This window comes from Talpa europaea (genome assembly GCF_964194135.1).
Source record: "Talpa europaea genome assembly, chromosome: 3".
In the NCBI taxonomy this organism is placed as follows: domain Eukaryota; kingdom Metazoa; phylum Chordata; class Mammalia; order Eulipotyphla; family Talpidae; genus Talpa; species Talpa europaea.
The window spans coordinates 56,747,968-56,767,160 of NC_140069.1; positions in this window are offsets into that span (position 1 = coordinate 56,747,968).

Consider the following 19,193-nt stretch of genomic DNA (forward strand, 5'->3'; position numbering starts at 1 on the left):
CACATGGCGCAGCAGACCTCTCCTGACTCGCCTGCTGCTCCCCTCAGCAGTGTATTTCAGTGGATCTGCCTGTTCTGTTCCCCACTCTGTCTCTGGTGAATCCTCTCACCCTCCCCCCCACATCTCTGGCCTGTACCCCAATTCCTGTATGCATAAATAAATAAATCTTTTTAAAAAAGTTTCCCTGCCCTCTAGATGAGAAGGTTTGCCTTAAACCCGCCACCCTCCATTCACTCTGGAGCAATATTGAGAGGGGAGAGCAGTTCGGGGCAGTTCGGATGGCTCTGAAAGGGGAAGGGGCTGCCTCCAGGCTGATCTATTGCCTACCCTTAGGGGTGGGGCGTGGGAAGGGGAGGAGGGAGTGACCCTTCCACCAGACTTCACAGCAGCCAGAGAAGAGGAGCCAAATGAATACTGAACAGCTGTTGTGGGCAGGGTCTCCTCTCCTCGTTACACCTGTGTTGCACAACCTGATGCTCAGCAACACCCCAGAACTCGGGACTAATACTCCCATTTTATAGATGAGAAGCCTGAGGCGCAGAGGTAAGTAGGCTGAGGGTCACCCACTAGTCTTAGGCAGAGCAGGATGAGCCCAGGCAAGCATGAGTGTCCACAGCACAAATCTGCTTCTGGAGTGTAAGGTCCTGGAGTAGAAGTCCATGCTTAGAACATTCAAGAAGCAAAGGCCATTCCAAAGTGACCACATATAAACTTGACAGGAAAAGATTCTTCTGTTTGGGGAGACACTAAATCTCCATAATTTCTAAAGGTCAATGAGGGGCTAAGGACCAAGCTGAGCTAAGGGCCTTGCACGCCCCACCACTCAGTGGGATTATGGTGGCTTCTACATAAAATTGTGTGGAAATTGCATAAATTAAGGAAAAAACTCACAACTTTCCAGATGCTGTACCCTGATGAGGTCGACAAGAAGGTATTTTTGTAAAGTTCACCCACCCTTCTCCTTAACAGTGAAAATGGGACTAAATGAAACAAATGATGTGCTTCAAATCTAAGCAGTGACAGCGTTCCTCCATAGGGTTTCGATGACCTCCAGCGACCCTTCCTGACTCCACTCCCCATTCCCGCCCACTCAAGGGGCTGTTTCTGCGAAATGCTCCCACATTCACCTCTGGGTTCTCCCCTGTTCTCTTTCCCCCACTCATGATGTCATATCTTTCTCTGTTCTTCTTAGTAGTCTGCTTTATCTAAGGCTGATGAGATCTTTAGTCCATCCTCAATTTCCAGACTTAGAATCCTAAAATAACTATGCAGTTCTCTCAGGAAAAACAATACACATAAAGATTTCCACACATGAAGTTTTCATGCAGTTGCTAGAGGCTCGCAGGCCTCCAGAAACATGGACTCTGACACCTGGCTAACAACCCCTCTCATCCCTCATAAACTTGAAGTCATTTCCCTTTATCCACTTCCCCCCACGGCTCTCCTCTCTCTAGTAAGTATGTCTGTCCTCATTACACTGAGTCAAAGAACCCCTCTGCTTCACATAGAGCACTTTTGTTCACTTCTTTTATGCTCTTTTATGCCACTTCCTGTCAGATCATTCTAGCAGTCTTTCTCTTCGCCTCTTCTCCTGGAAACTCTATCCTCTCCTGCATTCTGTCTGTGGGGCACATGCAAACTGATCCTCTATTTTCTGTAACTGTGGCCCCCTTCACTTAAACAGTCTATATTAAACTCCTACTAGAATTTGGAAATAGGTGATGGAACATAAGAGAAAATGAGATCTAAAACTCTCATAGAGTTTAGAGATGAGTAAAAAAGGTGAAGTCAAATAATTACTTATAAATTTGACACATTACCTTTCCAAAAAAAGAGAAGTATGTGGTTCTGTATGAGCAAAGCAGCAAAGGAACCCCACACACATTGCTGGCTGGCCTCGGTGGGGGCGTGAGGAGGTGAGGGGAGGCTTTCCTGTGAAAGTGGCTTCTCCAAAGAAACCTGAGGAATGAGCAAGAGCTGGCCAAGTCAAAATGAAGGGAGAGCAAACCAGACAGAGCAGAGAGCATGTTGGCGTCCCTGTTACAGGCAATCTGGCCCAGGAGCAAGCCTGCAGAATCCTTATGACAAGCTCAAAGCTCAAGAGATGTCAGGCAGGAGGCAAGAGGACACACAACTCAAATTGTGGTGACCCTGAAAAGCCACAAAAAAAAACCTGTGTCTTGCAAACCGAGGCTACCGGGACTTCATAAAGGGCTTTAAATAGAGGAGCAATATGGAGACATAAGGATGGAGCTGCGAGCTTATTTTCATTTAATTAAATTTTCAATGTGCAATACATTCACGTGTTTTCAAAACACAGAATGTATAAAGAAGTATTCAGGAAAAGATCTTTCCTGGCCTTCAGTTCACATCTCTCCTAAACAGCAGTCTTTCTATGAAACTATGTTTCTTCCTGATTTTTTTATACTTATACAAGCAAATAAAACTGAAGATTCTAATTTTTCTTCTGATAATTCAAAAATTAACATATACACAGTGCTCTGTACTTTGAGTCTTTTGTCCTAGCTTTTGGTTGTTTTGTATATTACCAATTTAGCTTTTGTATTACCATTATTATTATTACCATTCACCTTTCACAAATGTAGGTCTCTCCTCCCCTTCTAGATGGGAAACTTCTGGGGAACAGAAACTGTGTCTTATTCAATTCTGCAAAAGGTAGGTGTTCAACTATAATTTGAATTGAAGAAGATAGTGAAAAAATTGAAGTTGAATTGAAGAAGAAGATAGTGAAAAAAAAATCTGTTGAATAAATCAACTACTATTGAAAAGAACAAATGTATCATCTGGCCTAGTCTCTTGAACTATTTTTTTATTTAAATTTTATTTTTATATTCCCCATACAATTACAACCCCCTTATTTTGACCCCAATCCCTCCTTTCCCTGCACCCCACCCCCCATAGAGTGTCTCTGGTTCATAGTTGTTTGTTGATTTTGATATTTTCTTTCTTATAGTTATTCTTTTTCCTGGTCCCTTATTTAAGTTTTCTAGATTCCTGCTTTGAGTGAGACCATCCGGTATTTTTCTTTTTCTTTCTGACTTATTTCGCTGTCTTTTGAATTTTTTACCTTTAATCATGTCACTCTTCTGACATTCATAAAAGTAGATTCCCCCATGGATGCATCCCCTAGCTCCGCCAGTCATCAACTTGATGCTCATCTATCCCCACAAAACATCCACTTTAGAGAAAAGAAGGGCTGTAGTGTTTTAAAACAAAGACCAGACATCATGTCACTTCCTTTGTAAATACCTAAGAATGCACCTCTAACTGATAAAGCCTTTGCATTACAAACATAAGTACGTGCCAAAATTAAAAGTATTTCTTCAGTATTATCTAACAGCTAATCCATAGTCATATTGCCCAGTTTTTCTCAAAAAATGTCTTTATACATTTGGCTTGTGGGAATTACTAATCGGCAGTCACACAAAGCCCACAGGTGACATTTGGCAGTTGTATTCCCAGTTCTTGCATCTCTTCGATTCCAGCATTCTCTTCTGTTTGTCCCTCTCCCATATGTCATTGATTTGAGAGAAAACAGGTTATTTGTCCTGCACAGAGTCCAACATCCTGCATTTGGCTGATTGGTTCTTTGGAGCATCATAACTTGCTTTCTATCCCCCATTTTTTCCTGGAAACTGGCATGAATTCTATTTTGCAAAGTTCATCGTGGGCACTGCGTGGAATTGATTGACTGACAGGAGAGAGGACAAGGAGAGGCCGTGAGAGCTTCACATGCAGGAGGGGACAGCTCCTAGATTGCAGCAATGACACATGGCTTCACGGGCCACGCGGACAGACAGAAATGGGCCAACTCAAGAAATACTCAGGAGACAGGATCAACAAGATTTGTTGACTAATTGGAAAGAAACATGTTTCTCAACACTGTTAAGAATCTGGGCTCACCATGAACCAAACCAAAAAGACTGCTTTCCCCTGGAAAAAGCATTTACATGTTTACTGACATTCTCTTTACAATGATCATTTATAGCAAGTTTTAAGGGCATACAAAGTTGTAGTGTTATTGTTAGTATTAAATTTTATTGCTGTGGCTTTAAAACATAAACAAAAATAATTCCTTAAGTAGTTGGAAATTGTAATGATACTCTTGGGAATGGATTTTACTGCTATGGATACTGTAAAGCACAAAGATAATAAATTTAAATTGCACTATTAGTATTGGGAATATATTTTATTGCTTTGGCTACAACACAAAGAAGCAGGATTCATAACTCTTTTCCCCCCTTCAGCAGGTTTATATGCAGTGACGCTGGGTCTGGTGTGTAAGGAGGATTAAAGGTCACTTGCATGGAAGGTCATGTGACAAATTGAGCTGACGGCAGAAGGTTTAGCGAGGCCTGATTCTTACCAGTGGTCAGGAAGCTGGAGAAGCAGGCCCAGGACAGTCGCAGCAAGGCAAGGTGTGGCTGAGGGGAGGCAGGTGGGCATACACATTGAGAAAAGGTCATTAGCAGGAATTGTTACAAAAGGCACTGCTTGATATGTTCCCAATTGCAGTCCAGTTTTGTAAAACAAGTTCTGCAGACCAAGGACTGGTTTGGGTTTTGGCGTTGTACAGTCTTACACTTTGGGGACACTGCCTGCAGCTCCCCCATGTCCTGGCCCCCAGTGTAGGGGCCACCATGCAACCAACCAGCAACCTGTCAGTTACTCTTACTCCCCTCTCTCTTACCACCACACATGGTTAGCCCCCGGCCCTGACGTTTGTGCTTCCCCAGAGACCTCTCATATCAATTGCTGTCTCTCCATCCCATGTCAGGCTGCCATCATGTCTCCCTGGAATTTTGATGATCGCCATTTTACTGTTGAGATGTCGCCCCTTGCAATCCATCACCACTCTCATCCTAATAGTAATAACCACCTTTTACTGAATGCTAATAATGTGCCAGGAACTGTGCTAAGCTCCTTATCAGGTATCTCACAAGACCCTTACAACTTCCGCATGAAGGAGGGATAGTTATTTTTCATAAACGAGAAAACTAAGTTCAGATGTTAAATAGTACAAGAGGTAATACGCTTATGAAAATGATCAGACACAAGCAAATAAATCATAGATCCTTTCCTGTTCTTCAGTACTCCCTTTTGCTGGTCCTTCTATCCTTTCCTTCCTCCCTCTCTCCCTCCCTCCTCCTCTCCTTCCTTCCTTCTGTCCTTTCTTCCTTCCTTCTTTCAACAAATAAACCTCTCAGCATGAAACACAAGAGTACTGCCAATTTCTCCTGATTCATCCATTACCAAACCCCAAGTAACTGTAGGTTTCATTAACAAAATAACCTGCAGTTCTAGGAACGCCATTTGCTCTTGTTATCCCACTGACCTAGGATATAGCCCCTTCCCCTTTCATAGTGTGGTTTCTATTTATCCCTCAAGATTTATTTTAGGTATCTTCTCCACCAGGAAGCCAACTTTCCAACTAGGTACTTCCAAACACCCATAGAGCATTGGGCATGTGAGCATACATGTGACACACACAAATACATATACACACACACACATACACACAGACTATGACTCCTCTCCTGTCTCTTACTGTGCCCTGGGCATCTCCTACCACATTGCTTATCATACTGTATTGTAATCTCTACCTTGTCCTACAAATACTCTAGACTATACCTTGCTTGAGGGGAGCACTGTGTCTTCTGTCTGGAATCCCACAATCCAGCACCTGAGGTTTGATACACAGCAGGTGCTTGCTGAAGTTTGCTGAATGAATATATGAGCCAATGAAGAGTATAAAATACAGTGAATTCAACAGTAATTATTAGAACAAAGAGGCAAAAGCCTTTGAATGGCAAATAAATAGCACTTTGTGCTCTTTCTCACTTTGAGGAGTTATATTTATATACTGTTTCAAATTCAATCAGCAATTACTCACCTGCTCTCATTCTAAAAGCCAGCAGAATGTTACCTATAAACTCATGGCAGAGTATAATTGATGGAGAATAAGCAGTTCCTTTAATAAGCAGTGAACTTTAGCAGTGTGTGGAAAATAGCACTTTAGCAACCACACAAATAAATATTGGGAGTAATGTTTACCATGTTACAGCAAATTTGGAATGCTTCAAGTAGTTAAGGAAATTAGAAGGTTTAGTAAGTTTGAGCCCTCCCAAATGCCAGAGTCAACCTCAATTCTGTGAGCTTCTTGTTTGGGGTAAATTCCGAAATTCTCAAGCTTGTGAAGCTCTTTTCTTTGTAGCTGATCCCCACTGAGGTCATAAACTCCCAGAGTCACAGTATGGAATTTGGGAATATGGAAAGTACAAGATGCTGACAGGAACCAGGCCTCTGACCACAGCCTGTCCCAGCCTCCATTTCGGTTTCCATAGAAACAGCCATCCGATCAGCAAAAATAAGCTCAAGACTCTTTCACTTTGTGTTCCTTTCGTCTTCTTTTGAGGTAACCCCTTAAGGCTTTGCTAATTAGAGAAAATGAGCTTGTGGCTGAAACTTGGAATGTTTGAGAAGTTAAATATTCTCCCAGTAGAAACAGCACGTTTCCTCTCCACGGCGCACTGGCCCGCTCCCCTGACACCCACCGGTCGTCATCTGGGGTAAGGTGTTCACAACCTTTGGATCAATAATCATCTCCCAAGGCACTTCCGGCAGTTGGATAACCTTTACGACTGCACACGTTGCTGCGTATTCATGACGGTCCCTATCAAACTGAGATGAATGTGCTCGGTAATGTCCGTTTTTATTACATTAGACTGGGAAGATGAAATCAAAAGGACTACTTTCAACAAAAACGTCCTGTGTCGACAGTTCAATACTCTTTCTCTAGGCCCTGGTGATTGCCCTCATTGTGTGCTGGATAAAGGCTAAACGTGCAGCTACCTGCCAGTTTGACAAGGCTGTTCTCTAGCCAGCAGGTTGCTCCGGCTTTTTTTTTTTTTTTTTTTTTCACAGCAGCCCTCTAATTCCACCAAACCCACTGGATTAACAAAAACCTGAAAGTAAAATAGCACAAAATGATATCCCTGCATGAGCTACTATTACACTTTGCGACCTACAATTACAATGGTTCAATCTAAATGTCCCCAAACATTATTTCATTAATTCAAGCCATTTCAAAACTAGTAAATATTTTCTTTTCTTGGGTTTTCTATTGTTGTCAGTTTTCAGCAGAGATTTATGAAGCAGGCAAAGGCCAACCAAACACCATCTTGTGGAGACAACCAGGCATCTGAGATGACAGAGAAGTGAGCGGCTGGCATGGGAATAAAGATGAGCGTTGACAAAGTCGACTTGGAGAGAAAAAGAAAGAAAGCAGAGAAGAAAAGCGAGAAAGAGATCAAAGAGAGGAGGAACCGCCGAGATCAAGGAGGAGCTCCAGGGGCGACAGATTGAGCCAAGCGAGCGGGTCTCGTGCGGGCGCCGGGTCTGGCTGATCTCAGCACCTGAGCGGAGCACCACGGCACTGACCATGCGCAGAGCCCGCGCCTGGCGAGGCTGTCCAGGCCAAGGTTGGAGGCGTTCTCCAGTCTCAAGTCAAACCCTTTAAAGAGATTTTCCCCTGTGGCAGAATCCCTGGACCAATACAGATGCACAGTGTGTAGTTAATTTACTTTGTAAGGGGAAAAAAAATTATCCTAACATTCTTAGTCGGTCTAAAATCTTCCTTCTGTAAAAGAGATTTCGAGGGTTGGGAAAGAGGATTTGGAAGAGGATTGTGGAGCCTGGGGACAGACCAGCAGCATGTGTCTTCGTGAGCTGCTCTGTGTTTGGAGGGAGAGGAGCAGAACACTTTACTCAATACATCCCAATTGTTGATGCAGGATGGTGCTTAAGAGGATTATTTTTGGAAAGAGAGGACCGTGATTCAGTAGCAGCTCTGCCACTAACTCTGACCTGGGGTAAATTACTGAACAACTTTAAGCCACCATTTCCTTATTCCTATGAAGGAAATAAAAATAACGCCTCCCTCATAGTTTCTGGAAAGACTAAATGCAATGATACAGCAGCTCACTGACCTCAACTGAAGGTTAGTACTATTTGAAGCACAGTAAAAAATGATATGAACTGGACCTTATGACTCTAAGATAGTAAGGGAAAGGATTGAAGGTAATTTTAGGGTTGTGATCCTCATTAGCAAACACTGGGACTTGAAGGTTCAATTGGGAAGACAGTATCTCCTCAAGTCAGGTGCTCGAAAGAGAAAGATGTCTGAGATGTCTGGAGACACTGATCTGTGATGTTGGGGGTGGACATTTGCACCTGTAATGGGGGAGGCACCCAGGAAGTGCTGGGGTGTCAGGATGACACTGAGACTGCAGGTGAGACTGAGGCCAAAGGACAGAGGGGGTGAATTAGTGGAAAGCAGGTTAAGCTGAAAGTTCTCCTTTCCAGAACAGCAGAAGTCTCCCAGAAAATGTCATGTTCTAACCTCAGGGGCAGCTCTGTTAAGAAGAGCACCTGCCAACACATGCTGAGAGAAAGGAGCATTAGGGGAACAGGGGGCCTTCGGTGATTGTGTGGGCTGAGCTGAACAGCCAGATGGGGTTCATGGGTATTGTGCTACCTTGGATTTCACACTGTTTGCACAATTACATAACAACAGACAACAGAAAAGGTGCCAATCTACTCTGAACACCCCTTGTTCCTGGGTTGCAGCACTCAGATACCACAAACGCTGTCCCCAACTTCCTTCTCCCTAGGTCCTGAGCCCTCCCCAGGGTATCTCCACAAACCGCTCCTTTGGGTGGAAAAACAGATCCTTACTGATGAGCTGTGTAGGTCTGGGGAGCACTACACACTTTTGTAGCAGCAGAAGCTTTTGTAAATGCTGGCCCCTTGGTCTCTTCACCCTCCCTGGCTGCGGAGGAGGAAAACCAGCTGCATCCCAGAAAACAATCCCACTCAACAAACAATCAGTGCCCCGACTAGTCATAATGAGGTCTGGTTCAATTGTTGGCACACACACAAAATATTAATTAAAATAACGTGCATGATAAATAATATTGAGATCCAAAGCACAGGACTCCTCTAAAATCACAGTTGGTAATTATGTGAGCGGCTGCTAACACACACTCAGAATTCCACCGTTGCTTACATGACAAAATTAGTCTCAGGGAGGTGACCTTGAGCTTGTCCTGTGTAAGTATCCTCTTGATTATAAACTGAACAATGTCTAAACCGCCCTGGAAGGAGAGTACTGTCCTTAATTTTCTAAGGAAAGAAGTTCCTTGAGACCTGGATAATTCAATATAATATTTGAGTACCGATTAGTACAAAATCTTTGTTTAACACCGAGTAAAAGAGGAAGCAGCCAGCAGAACCATGCATGTTTTCAAAAAGTAACTGAATTTTGGTTAATACCTGTTCCAGAAAGTTCTTCTATATGCCGTACCTAAATCTCATGCTGCTACTAAAACTCGTTGTCACTTGTTGAGTCCTTGACTGAGAATGTCACAGGATTCTAATTCTTATGTTTCTAGGAGCTTTATTAGGCCCTAGGGCTGGGGGTAATACTGATAATAGGTGAGTGGCCCTACTACTTCCACTCACTGTGGAGATCCTGACCTAAGGTTTCCCACTCACCCTAACACAGCGAAGTAATTGTCCATGATCGGCTTGAACCAGACCTTTTAAATTATTACCAAATTTGACATTTATTGCCCCGGTTAGTACAGAAGGCTAACTGAGAAAGGAAAAGGCCCCATTAGCTTAATTCCAAAACCATTTTCTATTTGTGGCTCAGTCAACATTTCAGCATCTCGTTAAATGTATTTAATTTCATTCCCTCAACAATAACCCACGTACCACACCAGTGACCACAACTTTAGTGTCCCAGCCCCTAAATTCTATTAGTGTTCAGAAAGCCTCATGGTTGCAACATAATGTTCAATCAGTGCAGAGAAATTAATTAAATTAAAATTATTTTTATTGTGATTTAATTAGCTTGATTTAATTACTTTGTTCACTGACTGAGCATTCTGTTGTTACGGCCAGATCCTCGCTCTTATTCGTGGCATGAATGTTCCCATAGAATTACACATTTTCTCTGTTCAGCCATTGGAGCGGGCTCGGGGAGTTTGCCAGAAACTCACGATTTATCACAATCAGTATCATCACAAATTATAGGAAGCATCCAGCAATATGATAACTTCTAAATGAAGTGTCTGAAAGCAGGTCACACCACCAGCCTCGGCTGTTAATCCGTCATATTTCATAGTCAACCTGACACACTGTCCAATTTGCCATGCCTGCTTTATCACGGGCAGCTCCTGGGGGCCGCTCGCTGCTGTGGGAGTACAGGTGAGGGGTCCGGCTCCTCCCCACCTGCCATCCTTACCAGAACCCTGGGGCAGCCTGTAGCCCTCACTGCACTCTCTGGGGTCCTTCAGCTGGCACTCCTACCCCCTCTGCCTCTGAGCCGGGACTCCTGAGTCTGAAGTTCACAGGACAGCACAGGTATCCCCACTTCTCAAAAGTCAATGTTAAATTACCTCACTTTTACAAAAGACCTACATCACCTGTTTTTGATAACCAAAAGAAATCCAAAGAGGATTTCTACTCTCCCAACAAAGGATGAAAAGTGAAAATTGCATTCAGCTTAGGGTTTTCTGCAGTTCCACTGGCACTGAGCTCCTTCCTTCACCAAGAATTATTTATATTAATACATCACACACATCACTCCTGCCTTTACAAGATGTGAGTACTATTTTGGGTTTTATGTGCATTTTGGTATGATTTGGTCAACTAGTTCTTGGGCCTAGAAACACTTAAATTTTTTCCACATAAAGTTTTGGTAATTGCTTCTTTGTTTTATGCTATTTCTGCTGAAAAACTGTTTCATAGGAATACTTTACGTTCAGAAAGAGGAGGAAAATCTATATTTCCTTCCACTTCTAATGCAGACAACAAACCAAGTCCCATTACTAGAGCACACCAGTTATTTCCATGACTCCATTACAGCCACTCTAAGACTCTTGGAACACATCAGTATCATTGCTACTTTGAAACACATCAGTGTCATTTCTATTATACACCCCAGTGGATCACACATGACCTCGACCTTTTTCACTGCAGGCCACTCCACAACAAGATGTGTGATTCCAGCTGGACAGCAGCAATCTTCACACTGGTATCTTCCAAAAATAATATCAGCTCTTACCTGCCTGTATGAGAAAAACGTCATCTTGATGAATATCCTCAAAGCTGCACAAAGTTGTTTTCTTACTTTCTTACAACTGCATTCAATATATGTGGCTTTCCTCATGATTCTGTGCATTTTATTTTATGAGTTAAGCCATTTTTCTGAGAGGTAATCTATAGGCTGAGCCAGATGGTTCTCATACCATAGACCTATGCATCTTGGTTCCTACAGTAGATTCTTGTGGCTCCTGCACCTAATTACCACAGCCTTGAGAGCATCAAACTACAGAATGTATTCTCTCTTCTGGAGGCCAGAAGTTCAGCTTTATCCTAATTGGGCAGAAATCAAGATGTCTCTGGGGCCATCCTCCCTCAAGAAACTCTAGGGAGAATCTGTTCCTCATCTCTTCTAGCTCCTAGTGGTTGCCTGCAACCTTTTGCTTGTGGCCACATCACTCCATCTTCATGTGGATTTCTCCTCTTCTGTGTAGGTTATCTCTTGCCACCTCTTTCTTACAAGAAGAGAGGGATTTAGGGCCCACCTGGGTAATTCAGATAATCTCCCCATCTCAAGGTCCTTAACTTAATCACATTCTAAAAGGCACATTTTACAAATAAGGTTCCAGCTATTAGGGTCTGTTAATTGAGTGGTAAATATTCAGTCCATTAATCTCTATGTCTAACTCTTTAGCAACCACATAATTCTGACCTTGGGTCTTGTGACATATGGGACATAAAATTATTTCAAAGATATGGCAAGAGTGGTACAGATTAAAATAGAAACTTATGCCCAAAACTCATTAAAAAAATTAGTGAAGAGTTAATGTGATTACCAAGAAAGCTAGGCCTTTTTTAAAGTTTTTACTGAGGCACAAAAAAGGGAAAAAGTCCAGCTTCCTCACCTCCAGATAAAGAGAGTATAAACTCTGCAAACCTTGCCACTTGAAAATGTGTGGCTCAGGGACCCTAAAGATCTCACAGGGCTCAAGTCAGTACTTCCTCCTATCATTTTGCCCCAAGGGTACTATATTCATGAATTCTGCCAAGTGTTGAATGAGGAATTTATTACATTGACCAGAAGCAAAAGAGGGTGGGGACTGTGTGTTTTTCAATTAAACAGAACAAAAGGAAGTGTTAACTTCAACATGAGATATTCAGACTATTGATTAGAACAAAATCCCTATAGTCAAGTGCATCTGACCAGAGTTTATTTCCAAAAGGATTTCTATAGCTACCTCTTTAGTACATTGTGAAAATGGTGCATAGACTGATAGAGATGCAGCCTGATACTGTTCTCTGCTCTAGAAATCAGAACTAGCTTCCTGCCTCAGCATGCACTCTTCTCATGTGATTTCATTCACAAAACTCAACATAAGCATCAATTTCCCTTCTTGGTTGCAGATGTACTACATGGGCTCCTTAAAGGCAAGATTCTCTCCTCGTTTTTTGTGTGCAGTTTTGAAAATTTTGTATACAAATTTGAAAATCACCTGACCCACAGAGGACCCTCAATAATTATTCATTTACTTGCACTAAATGTCTACCTGTCTTACCTGACAAAGAAGTAATGGGCATTGTGCCTTTGGTGGGAACTCTGAATATATGCACAGATAGAAGGCATCAATTTTGGTGAGGATGTCATTGTTCCCGCCCTAAGTAATTTTGCAATGTCCCTTCCACTCATCTGATATTTTCACCCCTTTTAAAATTGGTTTCAGACAGTGTGCATCCATGCTGGAAATGAGTAAAAGGAAGGCCTCCATTACTCATGCTCTTCAATTCAGAGGGCATGTCCTAACAACGGGTCAGTGTGCAAACCTCAGTGGTCATCAGAACAGAGTGACCGTTGAGAAGACCTTTGAAATTATCCAGATCAACATCTTCCTTTTACAGATAAGAAAATTGAGCATTGTCCAATGTCCCACAGCTTGTTAGCTGCAAAGAATATGGGCAGCTAGAACCCACTTCTACAGTGTTCCAGTCCAGTGCTTTCTCCATTCTATGGCACTCTTTCTTTAACCCAAGATCTTCAATTGGTCTTGTAAAACTGGAAGTTAAGTGTTCCAAACTCTCAAAGGGAAGATTGAGCACTGGTGCCCTTTATATAGGCTGGGTTGTGAGAACCCATACTGAAACCATTACAAAATACTCTGAAAAAATGTAGATTGTTTAGGGAATGTTTGATTTTGTACTGTATCATTTTGATTCTCTCTTTGAAAGTATGGCCCATTCATGGGGAAAAAGGAATTTGACAGAAATCATCCCTGAGGAATTCCAGACACTAGAATTATTAATCGAAGATGTTGACTTCCTTAGTGGTTACTTTTGAGGATGAGGGTTACAGTTAATTAACATCTTAAACTTATAACAACCTAGTTTAAATAATTCCAATTGAGTTACAACAGCATGCAGACAATCTGTTCTTATATAGCTCCATGTCTCTCTCTCTATAGTATTATTGTCAGAGATCACATCTTTCTATATCGTATGCCCACTAACATAGACTTACATTGCACTTGCCTATTAAATCATATAGAAAAGAGAGACATTACTAACTGCACCAAAACTACAATGATACGGGATCTTATATTTACCTATGCAGGTACCTTTACCAGTGTTATTTTTTTTCTAATTGCTTTGATTTAGTCTGCTTATTTTTCATTTCAGCCTGAAAGGCTCCCTTCAACATTAATTAATTAATTTATTTTTAAGATTTTTATATTTTGTTTGTACAAGCACCGGGGTACAGGCCAGATGCGCTGGAGGGTGAGAAGATTCACTGAGGACAGAGGGGGGAACAGAACAGGCAGACTGAAGAAATACACTGCTGAGGGGAGCAAAGCAGGAGAGGTCTGCTGTGCCATGTGGGTTTCTTCCCAGGTGGCAGGGGTTGAACCCGTACTGCAGAGGCTGCGGACAGCTTCTCAGTGTGGCGCTTAACCACCAGGCAGGCCCTTCAACATTTATTGTAGAGCAGGTCTATGGGGAATGAAATCCCTCAGCTTTTGCTGCCTGAAGCAAAAAAAGACCAGGTCCTCTCTCTTTAAATCCCCTCATAGGCACTTCAGCACTTGAATGAACTGGCAGTTCTTGCCAGTTTTATATTTCTTTCATTCTTGAAAGATAGTTCTGCCACATATAGAATTCTTAGTTGAGAGCTTTTTTTCTTTTAAGTCATTAAATATATCACTCCACTGCCTTCATACCTTCCAAGGTGAGAAATCAGCTCTTGATCTTATTGAGGATTCCTTGAATGTCACAAATTCTCTTTTGTTGCTTTCACAGTTCTTTATGTCTTTGGGTTATGACAATTTGACTACAATGTATCTCAGAGTGGATATTTGTATCTTGCATGGAGTTCATAGAGGTTCTTGAATATTCATGTATTTCCTCATATTTGGGAAGTCTTTGGCCATTATATGTTCAATTTTTTTCCCTCTTCTTTCTTCTCTTCCAGAGTCCCTCTAATGTGTACATTAGTGTGTTTGATGGTACTACATGCATCCTTCATGGTCTATTCAAGTTTTTTCATTCCTTTTTCTTTCTGCTCCTCAGACTGTATAATTTCAGTTGTTTTATCTTCAAATTCATTGATCATTTCTTTTGACTACCTAAATCTGCTTTTAACCTTCTGTTAGTTTTTTATTCCAATTACTGTTCTTTTCACCTTCAAAATTTCCTCTTTATTTCTACCTCTTTCTTGATAGTCTCATTTTCTTCATACATTATTTTCCTGATTCCCCTTTTTTTTTTTTGTCATGGTTTCTATTAGCTTATTGAAAATATTTAAGACAGAAATTCAACATCTTTTTTTTAAGATTTATTTTTATTTATTTATACAAGCACTGGATACAGTCAGAAGCATGGAAGGGCAAGAGAATCCACCAGAGCCAGAGCAGGGAGCAGAGCAGACAGAAGGACCGAAGTACACTGCTGAGGGGAGCAGCGGGCGGCAGGAGAGGTCTGCGCGCCAGTGGGACCCTCCTCCGGTGGCCAGGGAGCAGCCGGGGATTGAACCGGTGCTGCAGAGGCTGCGGGTAGCTTCGCAACCCAGCGCTCAACCGCTACGTCACCGGGGAGGCCCAGAAATTCAACATCTTTGACTAATAATTTTAATGTCTGGGATTCCTCAGGGACAATTTTTACCAAATTCCTTTTTTCCTTAAAATGGACCATATTTTCATGTCTTTTTGTATATTCTACATTTTTGTTAATGTTGAGAACTGGGCACTATATGTTGAGAACTGGGCACTATAGTATTGTGTTATCGTGACTCTAAAAACCTAATTCTCCCACACTCGGGAATTTCTGAGTCTTGCTTGTTGAAAGCTGAAACCATCTGTTTGCAACTTTCCCAAATTATTTTTGCAACATATGTATTCCATGTTTTGGGTGTTCCCTGATATTTCTGTTCAGTTATCTTTGCAGTCAACCAGTAACTTGACAGGTAGAGAACCTAACAGTAAAGGAGAGTAAAAAAAAAAAAAAAAGAAAAGAAAAAGTCTAGGTCCTGTCTCTTTAACCCCCCTCACAGACAGCACTTGAATGGACTGGCAGTTCTGGCCAGTTCAGTCATTGTTTTAGTGGAAGAACAGATTCCTAGCTTTCTGCTCTGCCCTCTTCCTGTGACATCACCCAGTAGTGATTGATTTTAATTCAGAAACAAGACAGAAAAAAATAATTATTGATTCAAAGGTCTAAGTACATGTTTTCCTAAACATGAAAAAAATGTCATGAATTTGGGTCTTGAATTTCTCATAGTCTCTCATGAGAGATTAAACAAGCCAGTGATTTTATCTGCCATCTTTAAGTCACATATATCCTAAAAAATCCCTTTAAGGAGTAAGCAAAGACTTAAACATGCTGAAAATAAGATCTGGACTTTTCCAACAGAAAAGTCAGGATTGAGAGACAATATTAGAACCCCCAAACCTGCCTTCTCTAAATAGGTTCTGCCATGGGGTCTCCCTGGTGGCACAAGGGGTTAAGTCACAGCACTGTGAAGCTATCTGCAGCCACTGCAAGCACAAGTTCAATCCCCAACCAAGGAGTTAACCCACATAGTGCAGCAGACCTCTCCTGGCTTGCCCGCTGCTCCCCTCAGCAGTATATTTCAGTCTGCCTGTACTGTTCCCCACTCTGTCTCTGTGAATTCTCTCACTACCACCCCCCACATCTTTGGTCTGTACCCCAGCTCTTATATGCATAAATAAAAAAATCTTTAAAAATAAATAAATAAAATAAGTAAGTTCTGCCATCCACCACATCAAGACAAAACATATAAGACGTTTAATGAAAAGAAACTTTAATACAATTAGTGTGCAATACAGACAAGACAAAAAATATTGTTTTCAAATCTAGCACCCAACGTTACCCATCCCCTCATGGGTAAAAGTCCAGCCAAACAGGATTGGCCCAAAGCAAGGCCTGAAAGCCTGCCACAAGTCTAAAGCACCTTCTGGTGGGAACCCATGGAAAAGGGTCAGAAAGAGCCAAACAAGACTTGGAGGAAAAGAGCAAAATCAAAATCAAGATAAAAGCTGCCATTGTCAACCTCCCCACCGGTCTCTCACTCACATCTGTTTCAACCAGTCCAGGACCAAGAAGCACGAACAGTTTCCTCACCTGTCTCTCTCCTCCTTGTGCCTTCTCCAGGGTTCCTTCTGGCTCTCCATCCTGCTTCCTTCCTTCCCCGGTCTCCTCTCCAGCTTCTTCTGCTCCCTCCTCAGCTCTACCCTCTTTTGGGTGGGGCAGGAACCTGGAACCTCCCCTTTTCCTGGGGACCACACTGTTACAACAAAAGTTACTAAATAAGATAAGTTGTGTAGAGTAGAAAAGAGGAAACTAGTTCTCAGATCGAAGAATGTTTGATGAAAAGAAACACTGAGTATGAGGGCAAGTGCGTGCCTGGCCTCCCTATGTTTGTTGTGTACACTCTTCACTAGGGAGAGGGCTGCCGGGAGACTTGTGGCATCCCACTTGTCACCATGTTTGGACATTAAACTTGTGTATTGTTTAATTTCTACTGGGGCATGTGTTCTTTGCTCCAGCATAATTAGATCCTTCTTGAGAACAATAATAATTTATTAAACATTACAATTAAACTGCAGGAGGAAAGAGAATATGGAAGAGGGCTGACCAAGTGTGTCTTTGTTTCCTAGGGCTGCTATAGCAAATTACCACAAGTTTAGTGGCTCAAAACAAAATTTATTCTTTCATGGTTGTAGAACTGTTAGTGTTATAGGGCAGCACCGATATTGAACGGGTTGTCTGGCTGTGGGTCCTCACCCGCGCGCTTAAAAGGGACTTATGAATACTCCACTACAGGCACACACAAAAGGTTAATAAAAGGTTTATTTACAAGGGAAAAGAAAATAAGGAAAATGTACAACTCAGGGAGAAAACAGGGAAATAAAGTCTTTAATGCGTCCTACCCCATCCGCCGACCTAGAAACCCAAAGGCACTCTCAGAGCTGGCCGGACGCTGCGAGCTGGTGGAAAGCAAAAATGGGGGACCCCTCCAAAGCCCACGTGTCTGGCTTTATACCAACCTGGCTGCTTAACCCCACCCTCAGGTCCCAGCCACCCTCCCTTTGGTGGTGATGGGATTTGGAGTTCCCAGTGTCTTTGGCTTTGGCCTGGGGTGGGGGTGGAGTCCACAAAGCCTGTATGGAATTAACTTTAGGACATCCTTTCCCCCTAACATTAGGAGCCCAAAATCAAGGTGTTAGCAGGGATGCGCACCCTCTGAAATCTCCAATTCCTTCCTTGCCTCATTTAGGTTCTGGCAGCTTCAAGTAGTTCTGTTATAGGACAGGGAGAGGGTCAGCCCAAACCCTGCAAACCTGCCTATTCTAAATGGGTTCTGCCATCCGCCGCATCAACACAAAACATAGGAGACTTTAGTGGGAAGGAACTTTAATAAAACTAAAAAACAATACAGGAAAGACAAAGAGTCTAGTTTCTAAATGAAGCACCCAAAGTTACCCATCCCCTCGTGGGTAAAAGTCCATCCAAATGGAATTGGCCCAGAGCAAGGCCCCAAGGCCTGCTACAAGTCTAAAGCATCTTCCAGTGGGGACCCACAAAAAAAGGGTCACAAACAACTGGACAAGCCCGGAAGGAAAAAAACAAAATCAACATCAAAATAAAAGCTGCCATTGTCACCTCCCCACAGGTCTCACCCACATCTGTGTCACCCAGTCCACGAACAAAAAACAAGCACAGTTTCTTTACGTGTCTCTAGGCTCCATGCGCCTCCTCCAGGTCTCCTTCTGGCTCCATCCTGCTCCTTCCTCAGTCTCTTCTCCAGCTTCTCCTCTTCCTGCTCAGCTCCACCCTCCCTTGGGTGGGGGCAGGGAACCTCCCCCTTTCCTGGGGACCACCCTGTTACAGTTCTTTGCGCAGCTACTGACAATGGAAGTATAACTCCTATCTCTGCCTCGTCTTGATATGGTCTTCTTCCCTGTGTGTCTGTGTGTCTCTCTTTAATCTAATCTCTTGCAAGGATACTAGTTATAGGATTTAGATCTAAAACAATTTAGATTTTACTCTAGATCTAAAATAATTTTATCTTAAGGTCATTACATTAGTGTCATCGCAAAACCCTATTTTCAAATAAAGCCACATTCACAGATTCCAAGTTGTGGTATAATACAAAAGTATATTTGGTCCTAGTCCCCAGGTTCCTGGCACAGAAATCCTAAAACCCTTGGAATTTCCTGAGTGATAGGAGTGGCTTTTGTTATTCATAATGAGCCCCTTCCAACCACACTGGAGTTTATGCTAATGAAGTGATGGGGGTGGGAGAGTCATCTCTTCCATCTGGCTGTTCCTGAGTGTATGCTTATAATAACAGAAGTAAACTCTTTTCCAGAGTTCTGTGAGTCAGTCTAGCAAGTTTACCAAAGTTGAAGAGGGACAAAAGGGACCTTCAGTTGATATCTGGACAGTCAGTAGTATTGTTGGGGGGAAAGGATGTCCTGAACAAACTCCACAAACAGGCTTCCTGGACCCCACCCCCACCCCAAACAGACCCAAGACACCAAGGTTTACAAATC